General features: G+C 37.2%; 1 pseudogene across 1 annotated transcript; it reads left to right on the top strand.

The window, feature by feature from the left end:
- The first annotated feature begins 5,857 nt into the window (after positions 1 to 5,857).
- Positions 5,858 to 7,219, top strand: LOC110313894 (annotated as a pseudogene). Its single transcript, XR_002380131.1, has one exon. The product of XR_002380131.1 is annotated as an SHC-transforming protein 1 pseudogene (transcript).
- Positions 7,220 to 11,250: the final 4,031 nt, after the last annotated feature.

The following is an 11,250-nucleotide window of genomic DNA, read 5'->3' on the forward strand; positions in this document are numbered from 1 at the left end:
ATTGTTCATTATTCATATAAAGTTCAAATAGATATTTCTTATATTTGAGTATAGTTTTTAATGTTTTACATTACATTTATTTATTTGTTTTCTGGTGTTGCACATATGTAGAAATCAGAAGCCAACTTGGAGTTTGTTTTCTTTTTCTCCTATGTGATCTCTCTGGTATAAAACTTAGGTGGTTAGGCTGGGTGATGTTTACCAAATGAGCCATATTGCTAGCTCTGAGTAGACTTTTTTAATTATTAAGATTATAATGTAATTACATTACTTTTCCCTTCTTTTTCCTCTATTCCTAGACATAAGTGTACTACTCAGCCCATATCTAGGAGAGCTACTCTTAGGACAGATGGATATCATTGCAGAGAACCACAACCAATCAAAACATAGGGGTGGTGAGCTCAGTTCCAAAGGATGCCTACAACATAACTCTAAAACATAAGGCTCTGGGATCATTATAGAAGAGGAGGCAGAATGATTGCAATAACCATGAAACCAGGAGTTTGCTGTGAGATTATTTTTCCTAGGAATATCAGGAAATAATTCTTTAAATAATATTGATGTACTCTTAGCAACAGTATGGAGGTTGATGAATGAAGGTATTTTTAAGTAGGGGTGTAAAATTGGGGCATATTTTCCTTTTGCTCACATTCCATGTCTAAGAACTTATCCATGTGGATACACCTAAAGAAATAACTTTGTGAAATGTATTCTAGCTGATGCTTCAGGGAAAAACAGTTCTGAGGAAAGCTTATCTAAATGACATAGCCATCAAATATCCTCTGCAAATACCCATTAAAGGAGTTACAGAGACAAAGTTTGGAACTAAGACGAAAGGATGGACTATCCAGAGACTACCACACCAGGGGATCCATCCCATAATCAGCCACCAAACCTAGACACTATTGCATATGACAGAAAGATTTTGCTGAAGGTACCCCGATAAAGCTGTCTTATATGAGGTTATGCCAGTACCTGCAAACACAGAAGTGGATGCTCACAGTCAGCTATTGGATGGAACACAGGGACCGCAATAGATGAGCTAGAGAAAGTACCCAGGGAGCTGAAGGGGTCTGCAACCCTGTAGGTAGAACAACAATATGAACTAACCAGTACCCCTGAGCTCGAGTCTCTAGCTGCATATGTAGCAGAAGATGGTCTAATCGGCCATCATTGGGAAGAGAGGCCCCTTGGTCTTGCAAACTTTATATGCCCCAGTACAGGGGAATGCCAGGGCCAAGAAGTGGGAGTGGGTGTGTAGGGGAGCAGGGCTGGGGGAGAGTATGAAGAACTTTCAGGATAGCATTTGAAATGTAGACAAAGAAAATATGTAATAAAAAAAGAAAAAAAAGAAAAAAAGAATCCCAAATTTTCATTCAGTGATTATACCTAAATCCAGATCTGACATCTGGAGAAGTGTACTACCTATGCATGTAGTTCTTTCTTATCTGGAGATCTGTTAACCAGGACAGGAAATTTATTATTCTATGATGGAGAAACATAACCCAACCCACCTCTGCATTTCTTTCTTTCAGAGATATTTAGTCCTAAGGCATATAAACAAGGAATATGTTAGGTCACAGTAGTGATTTTAATGAGAAATAGAAATAGTCCCTGTAGTCTCTAGTATTCAAATGATTTGGCCAAAGTCCATGACACTATTTAAGAAGGCTTAAGAGATATGGTCTTGATCATGCTTGCAGTTCAAAATGCAAGCCCTTTGTTTCCCTTTACTTCTGCCACATCTTTGCTTCAGTACCATGAAGCCATAAGCCCAAATTCATTATTTCTTCAATAAGTTGCCTTGGTGATGGTATTTTATCACAACAATAGAAAAGTAAGTAATACAGTAAAACTGTTATGTAGCAATGATAATAAAGGTGGAAGATGGTATAAGTATGCTAGCCAACTGATTTTCAAGACAAATGATAGATTATCTGAGACCTCAGTTTAGTCTTATAGGTGTTTATGAGTAGAAACACTTAGGAGTTAGAATAATCCAAATCAGAAAAGAAATATAAATGAAACAAAGTCATATGTTGCAATGAGATAACACATCGCAATTTTTGAAATCAAGGAATGGAGAATAAGCTAGGAAAATTAGGCAGCTTCTTGAGACTGGAATAGACAAGAAACTATATTCCCAGATAAAGTCTCCAGAAAACAACTTAGCCCCATCTAATGGTTTATTTATTTATTTATTTATTTATTTATTTATTTATTGGTTCGCAGAGTTGAGGACTGATACTATGGTTTAATAATAGATTTAATTGGCCATGAATAGCTAAATTTGATAGGGTTCTTATAGTATCAATAGAAAATTAATGTGATTCTTTCCACCCACAAATACTCAACATGAAATGATGGTGCTAGAATAGAATACCCAGAAAACTCTGTATATTTAGAGCAATAAAATAATGAAATGACTCAGTAGTACTGCTACATACCAATAAGGTAACCATAAAATGAAGGCCTTATGAGTTTCTCTACACCTCAGTAATTAAAATAGCTCCTTGTTTACAGATTTTTATCTTTTGTTGAATACAAAGTTCTCAATATTTTTAGTAGATACTGTTTCCACCTTTGCATTGTAAATGTTCAATTAATGCTGTTTTCTCTACAAGGAAAATGCTTTATGGATTGTGAGTTTCTTGTTTTTTTTTTTGTTTGTTTGGTTTGTTTTGGTTTTTGTGACCATGATGTTTAAAAATAAAAAGATTGCTGTTGTTTCTTTTGGCCATATTCTGGAGCCCAAATACTATTGGCTATGTAAATATTCCTCCCTACAAAATTAAAATTATTATTTTCTATGTGATCCCATTGTCTTTAAGTATATTGAAATTGTTATCACGACAAACAGAATATTATATATTCTGTATCTATTATGTATTGGGTATATACCTGTAATGTGTAATAATTATGCACTTTTGGCTTCTGAGAACTAATTGGTAATTTTCTGGAATTAAGGAGTCAGTTGACATGTTGATAGCTTTGGATTAACTGTGGCAAGAGTTGATATACCACATACCTTGGAAAATACTATAAACCACGGATTTCTATTTATGCACTTTTTGAGACAAAGGTATTACATTTTTAATAGCACAGCTGTGTTTGTATCTATTTATCAACTTAATGCATTAATGCATGCTAACTTGAATCCTTGGTCTCTGTGTGTGTGTGTGTGTCTCTCTCTGTCTCTTTTTCTCTCTCTCTGAAGAAATCAGTGGGTATGCAGCAAAATTACATTTTATTGCAAAACTGAGAAGTCTTACTGAGCTTTTTACTGAATGTGTATTAAATTCTTACTTACTAGTCATTGACATTTAAACTAAGTCAGCTTTTCTAACTTGTTGCGGTTCTATATTCTTGAACTGAAAATATTTATTCTTCCTAAATTTCTGCTATCATGGCAGACAATTATTTCCCTATCTTATCCCCTTATTAAAAGTAAAATCTAAATGTTATGCTATCATTAACATGGTCATTCAAGGTGTTGAAAGTGAAATTTTCACCAAATGTTTTTTCACTGCATCAGAAGGAACTCACTGTATACTGATTTTACTGCCCAAGCAGTGTCCAAGAACAAAATCACCACATATATCATAATGATTTTTAAAAATAATACCCTGTTTAAATGATCTGTTTTTATATTCAAGTAATAATACAACTCTCTAATTGATTAATCTAAAAGTGAATTGTTTTAAACTATTGGAAGCTTTTGTTTTACAAACATATTCAAAATTGATGTTTAGAATTTATAAGTAGTTCTTTTTGATGTGGTCAGTCTTGAATTTAGGCTTCCTATCTTCTAGCTTAACTGTGTTCACAATATTGCTTTCTAAGTCATTATAATCTAGTACATGGTAGAGAAAACGTAGTTATTATCTGGATCAGTTTTTTTTTTTATTAAGACAAAGGGCTACTAATGTTCACACAATATTAAAATGAAATTCTACCATATCTGTTTGAAACATAAGAGGACACTGATAAACATTTTTAGAGAGCTTGGCATATGTTGGGCATTTAGGTAAGATTGAAATCAATGGCACATACATTTTTCAATCCATATCACAAAACCATAAAAATTAGGCATTTTGTCCTCAGTTTTACATATGACCATACTATGATATGAAAATTACAGGTAGTAGATTGAGTTATTAAAATTCTGAAACATAATGACAAAAGTTGTCTGACTTTATTTGAGCCTCTACCTTTATTGCCCTCCTCCTCATCTTCCTTCTCCTCTTGTTTTTTGTTACATATTTGTGAAGTCTGAATGGTTTTAAAGCTAGAAACTACAAAAGCAGTTTTTGAAAAAAATAATTATTCATATGGCTACCAAGATATCAGAGCAAAATGAAGGTAGTAAGGATCTGGACTAACAGAATAACTTTAAATAATCAAATTGATGCCTAAGCTAAAACTGAAAGAGATGCTGAACAGTTCCTCTTATACTATGAAATTTTAATATTTTTTGTTTTAATCTAAATATAAAATAATACAGAGTGACAAAAACTGCATCAATGGTATCCTTGGAATGACATGGTCTATTTATTTCCTCCTGGATACAGACCAATGATAGACCTGTTCACACATCACACAGGAAATTCAATTGGAATATTTGCAATAGAAAATCATTTCCCTTGAGATACACTTTTTGAGGTTCTTGTCTATATTCTAAACCTTGAAGTTCTTTCTCGTGAACCTGGGACTATTCCATTTAAAATGCACCAATCAAGAAACAGATTTCTCAATCCCCAGGGGTGAATAGATAATTGTGTTTGATGAAAGTTAATTACCAAATAAATACTGATCAAAATGACAAGTGTCCCTCCAAAGTCCTTCATAGGCTTTCTGTAAGCTTATATTATGTGTCTGAAGGTAGAAATCATCCTCACTCTTAGCAGTAAGAATCAGCCATACAGAGAAGTGGAAGAACCTGAACTAGCAGCATGCCCTTCATATTCCATGCATCAGGANTCTAAATAAGCACATTTTTATACTTCCCTAGGGCTCAATCCTGTTTCCCACTACAACACATTTAAGCTCCATCCAAAGATGTCTACTTACTGTTCCACACTTACCCTAGGCCCTTTCTGTTCTCTACAATTTCCAAAACTTTACTAAAGAAATGGAAATTAGAAAGTGTTCTAAGAATCTACCTCAGTTCAGAATCCAGCTATGCAAATTAAGACNTTAATGTACTGAATAGGAAAACTAAAGCTGCTTCAAGGATCCCAGACTAAATTAAGTAAAACAGGCTACCAGCCATACTCCTTCTTCATTATCTATGAGTTCCAACTCAACAGATANCCATTACACAAAACAATACCTGAGTAGATTAATCTACTGTATGACACACCATTGATTTATTTTAAAATTACTTCAAAACTCTAAATTTGGCATTATGTATTTTCTGACTAAAGGAATTAATACAACTTCATTCTAGAATCTTAGAATATTATACACACAAATTTCTGTATATACTTTAAAAAGGATTACACTATCAGCATTCTTTAGTTAACTGTATTTCTTTGTCTAGAGGTGAGTCCCCAATACTTACCACATAAGAATTATCCTTGTTTTCCTCTTTGTTCTGGTTTTAGTAATAAGAGACCATGAATATAAGAGAACACAAATCAGTGGGNTAAATGAGACATATTGGATGGAAGAAAGAAATGCTGAAATGATGTAATTAAATTTTTAGATTAAAAAAGAATTTGGGGAGTATAATAAAGTTTGTTGGGGGAGGCCCAAGCCAGGATGAAAGTTAGGGCGGTGACTTAAGCAGACAGTTGCATGATCTGGAACCAGATCGGCCCATGGTGTGGTGCGGAGACTCCATGTGACCCTGTACATGGGCTTTGTGGAGGTTTTACAGTCAATGCGAGCCCTTGACTTCAATACCCGGACTCAGGTCACCAGGGAGGCCATCAGTATGGTGTGTGAAGCTGTGGCTGGTGCCAAAGGGGCAACAAGGAGGAGAAAGCCTTGTAGCCGCCCACTTAGCTCCATCCTGAGGAGGAGTAACCTGAAGTTTGCTGGAATGCCAATCATTCTCACTGTGTCTACCAGCAGCCTTAACCTCATGGCAGCGGACTGCAAACAGATCATTGCCAACCATCACATGCAATCTATCTCATTAGCGTCCGGTGGGGATCCGGACACAGCTGAGTATGTTGAATCAGAGAGCCTGCCATATCCTGGGGTGTCCTGAAGGGCTTGCTCAGGATGTCATCAGCACCATCGGGCAGGCCTTTGAGTTGTGCTTCAATCAGTATTTCAGGAATCCACTGAAGCTGGTTACCCCCCATGACTGGATGGTTGGCTTTGATGGCTATGCTTGGGATGAGGAGGAAGAAGAGCCCCCTGACCATCAGTACTACAATGACTTTCCAGGGAAGGAACCCCCTCTCGGTGGGGTGGTAGATATGAGGCTTCAGGAAGGGGCAGCTTGACCCACTCTGCCCAGTGCCCAGATGCCCAGCCACTTGGGAGCTACACTGCCTATAGGGCAGCATGCTGCAGGAGACCATGAAATCCATAAACAGATGCTGCCTCTGCCACCTTGCCCAGGCAGAGAACTCTTCGATGACCCCTCCTATGTCAACATCCAGAATCTAGACAAGACCTGGCAGGCTGAGGGTGGGGCTGGGCTCCCAAATCCTTCTCTTAATGGCAGTGCACCCCAAGACCTCTTTGACATGAAGCCCTTTGAAGATGCACTTTGGGTGCCACCCCCACCCCAGTCCATGTTCATGGTTGAGCAGCTGTAAGGGGAGTCCTGGTTTCATGGAAAGCTGAGCCTGCAGGAGGCCGAGGCACTGCTGCAACTCAATGGTGACTTCTTGGTGAGAGAAAGCACAACCATGCCTGGCCAGTATATACTCACTGGCCTGCAGAGTGGGGAGCCCAAGCACTTGCTTCTGGTGGACCCTGAAGGTGTGGTTCGGACAAAGGCTCATCGCTTTGAGAGTGTCAGTCATCTGATCAGCTACTACATGGGCAATCACTTGCCCATCATCTCTGCGGGTATCGAACTGTGCCTACAGCAACCTGTGGATCAGAAAGTGTGATCCTTCCCAGCCTCTCCTAAAGGATGCTCTCTATTCTCTTCTCCCGTGTTCTCTAACTCGTGGGACCTCTGTTTTGTGGTCTGGCCTTGGGTGGGAACTGGGAGCAATGAGGACACGGGTTTAGTGCCCACTTGAGAGAGAGAGAGGGTTTCAGTAAGCAGCCTGGGGCAGTACCCTGCCTCTGCCCAGATCTCACCAAAGAATTAATGTGCAGAGTGGTCCCTCATTTGGGCCTTGCCTGTGCCAACCTGATGCTCTTTCCCCCAAAGGGTGGGTTCTTATAATGGAAAATGCCCTGTGGTGGTAGGCCTAGTGGAGCAACTGCCCTTTGGGGGAAGGGAAATAATCATACCTGTGGTTTATTACTGAGTCTTCAGGGTACCCCAGATCCCTTGTAACATATCCCACTCCCTCTGCATCCCCTTAAACTTTGTGCCTTTGACTCTCATAGGTCTTCAGATACTTACTGCAGAGTTCTCAGGCCCTTCAGGTGTGGACAAGGGTTACTGACACCTTGGCTTCTGGAGCCCGGTCCTACTCAGCACCCCTTCCTGTGTCTAGGGAGAATAGGGACAGGAGTGGCAGCTATCTCCTCTGCCTTTTGGATGTTCAGCCCTTAAGAGATTGCCCCAAGCCAGGATGTGGTGGCACATGCCTTTAATCACAGCACTTGGGAGGCAGAGGCAGGAGGATTTGTGAGGCCATCCCATTCTACAACAGAGAAGAGCTCCAGGACAGCCAGGGATATGGAGAGAGAACCTATCTCCAAAAAACAAAAAGAGAGATTACCCAAGCGCCTTCTTCCTGGTAGTAGTGGGAAGGGGCAGGACTGAACCCATCTTGCTCAGTGCCTCCTGACCTCAGTGCCTTTCCTCCAAGGGGTCTGTATATATTTCTCAAGCCTGCTCCTCCCATGTTTGCATGTGTGTTATAGTCTACAGCCAAAGTATAGCCCTCACTGTAACCCCATCCTGCCTCCCTACTTTAGGATGGGTGTGTGTGAGTGACTTGGGCCTCCAGTATGTGTACAGTCAGTGTGGGTTTTGTGGAGGCATTAAGACTGAAGCAGTAGACAATCCCCAATACCATTTGCAGGTCTGCAACTGCACTCTCTTTTTTTTTAAAAAACATGTATACATTTTAGGGCTGCAGATTTATTTTCCTGGTTTTGTTTTTCATTGCTGACATTTGAGCACAGAATTATGATAATCAATTACATTTATACATCACCTCGTTGACTTTTCCAAACAATTTTTTTTTTTTATACAACTGTTGGGATTTTACTCCCTGGCCTTAACTAGGACAGGATTGTAAAACACTGCCCCCCCCAACACCTCCCACCCCTTTATCTTTTTCTTTTTCTTCTTTTTTTCTTTTTCTTTTTGTTCATCAAGACAACTGAGCAGAAATTTGACTGAAAAGTATTGTGGGATTGTGATGTGATAGCTTTAGATCCAACCTTCCCCTTTCAGGCAGAAGCGGCCAGCACAGAAACATTACAAGCTCACTCTGTATGTAGGCTTTATGGACAAGGAATGGTCAACAAATTTTTGGTTTGGATGTCTTATACCAAAGGGAAATAGAGTTCATTAAAGTCCGTCTTTCTTTTACCTCAAAAAAAAAAAAAAGAATTTGGGGAAAAAGAGTTTTTAAGTAAGTTCCCATTATTTTATCACTAAACTAATTTTTTTTTTTCTGGTTTTCAGGTACCTTNTACGAGGAGATATTTAGATCAGAAACTTTCTCCAAGNAGNTATTTGGATCTGAATCTAGTCTTCTAAATGCCCAAATTTCTTTTTAAAACTAATGATTTGGCATTGATTCATAGCTCCAGAATCAAAGCTCTATTACAAATAAGACGTTANAATNAAAAAAATTAGTTTACACATTAAAANAAGANTATTTATTTTGAAACAAGATTANTCATTTTAAATTTCTATTTTTCTTTTTTCCAGGAGATTTCCTTTCTCTTCTTTGTGAGAAAAGAGCCAGTTTGAAATATTTATCAGTTATATGCTTTTCTTCTTCCTTCTTGAAATTTAATCAATACCTATCAGAAAATTAATGACTACTAGGTTAGTATGGGGTATTCCCAACTTTAATTTCCAACATCAATATAAAAATCTGAGTCTGGCATCATTCATCTATAACTCCTAGGGTGTGAGGCAGATACAGATGGCTTCTGGGGCCCAGCTGATAATTTACTTAAATTGTGTGATCCAGGTCCGTGAGAGATCTTGACTNAAAACAATAAGGTGAATGGCTGGAGAAACTGCTAATTTGTTAAGGTCACTGGCTGAACTTCCAGTTGACTGCAGTTTAATTCCCAGGGTCCAAATGGAGGCTTACAGCATTTGTAACTCCAACTCCAGAGGATTTGATTCCATCTTCATGCCTCCAAGTGAACTGAACATGTGGTGCAAAGACACACAAAGAATGATAGAGAAAATCAGCATTTGGCCTCCATACATATATGTTCATAGAAGAAGGCACAAATCTCCAGCCCACCCCAAACACACATTCAAGAAAGAAAGAAAATTATACATACACACACACACACACACACACACACACACACACACACAGCACACATACATACACACATAGGTATATATGAGTCAATATATAAATGTTATATCATATAAATATATATACATAAAATTATATATACATATGCTATATATTGAAGTTTTATTAAAGAAGAATGAAATTTGGTCATTTGCTGGAAAATAGGTGAAACTAATGCTTTCTTCTAATTAATATTAATCAAAATAGCCAAACTTAGAAAAACAAATATTTCATATACTCTCCTTAATCATATACACTTAAAACACACACAAACACACACATTATATTTGAATAAATATACCATGCATTTAAATTTTAAGTCAGCAGAGAAAATAAAACACAGGATACTTATATTCAATTAGAGNAAAAATATTATATAAAATATAATCTATTGCTCATCAACATTGGAAATTTTAAGGAAATATTTTAAGGTCTGTGTACTATGAAACTGGGATGTTTTGTGAATTAATGTGATCTAATGTATTGGGACATCAAGTATGGAATGAACATTAAATATTTTATGAGCCATTTTGTGGCAATGTGCAGGAGAGATGGCTCCTATGTTACTGGTAAACTGTGGGTCTTGCTCTTTCATAAATTAAATTTTAACATTTGTTTGAGAGATAAAATAAAAGAACAGAAGACACTACTCCCATTTCAGATTTAGGAAGCAACCTAAAATAATAGTGGAATTGTGCTAAACAAAGCCTAATCTACAGAGTCCACAGCTTGCTGAGTATGTCAGTGAAGGAGGTACCAGAATTGGGAAAAAGAATGCTTAGGAAAAGAGCAAGACTGCACAGTTCTTTTTGTGAATGCATTTGTTGTATAGACTTTAGATTCCAAATGCACATTTTTTTTAATGAAAGAGGAATGGAAGGAGGGGGGAAGGAGGTAATGAGGGAGAGAAGAAAGGGCAGACAGACAGAGAATGGGGAGGGAGGGGATGAAAATACAAATACTAAAATGTTATTATTTGTCTTTCCATGTGAATTTTAACAGAAAATAAATCAGTGATAAATAATACGTCCTGTAAAAAGCTTGAATGACTTAATCAGGATTTTATTATTGAACACCACCTGAAAATGTACATGATAAAGAATATATTTCAAATCACATTTTGAATGGTATCTGTTACAGTGAATTATAATTTTGTGTTTGGGCTTCAGTGTTATAATATAATATAAACATTATAATAAAAGTTACCTTATATATGAGAATGGAGAAAAAAACAAAATTGAAAATTTAAATATGTGCATTAAAACAAAACATAAAACAATAAAAGGTTCCTAATATTTTCCTATATTAATATTCAGATAATCAAGAATAATGTATTCATTTTGGATAGTACATGATTTAACTCACCATGGAATATCTTTAAAGAAACTAAAAAGAGCTACAAAATGAATATAAAGGCCAGGTACAGACAATTTTTCTGTGTGGACACATACCCTACCTACTTGGAGGCAATTAGTTCTGGTAAGACATTTCGAGGCTTATAATTTTGTATGCAATATATCAAGCAACCATTTACATAAAACTCGTACATACAATTTGTTTAGAAGCTAAATGTAATGAAAATTACATGTGTGCTTATGTCTGTGTG

The sequence above is a fragment of the Mus pahari genome, chromosome X (assembly GCF_900095145.1).
Source record: "Mus pahari chromosome X, PAHARI_EIJ_v1.1, whole genome shotgun sequence".
Classification (NCBI taxonomy): Eukaryota; Metazoa; Chordata; class Mammalia; order Rodentia; family Muridae; genus Mus; species Mus pahari.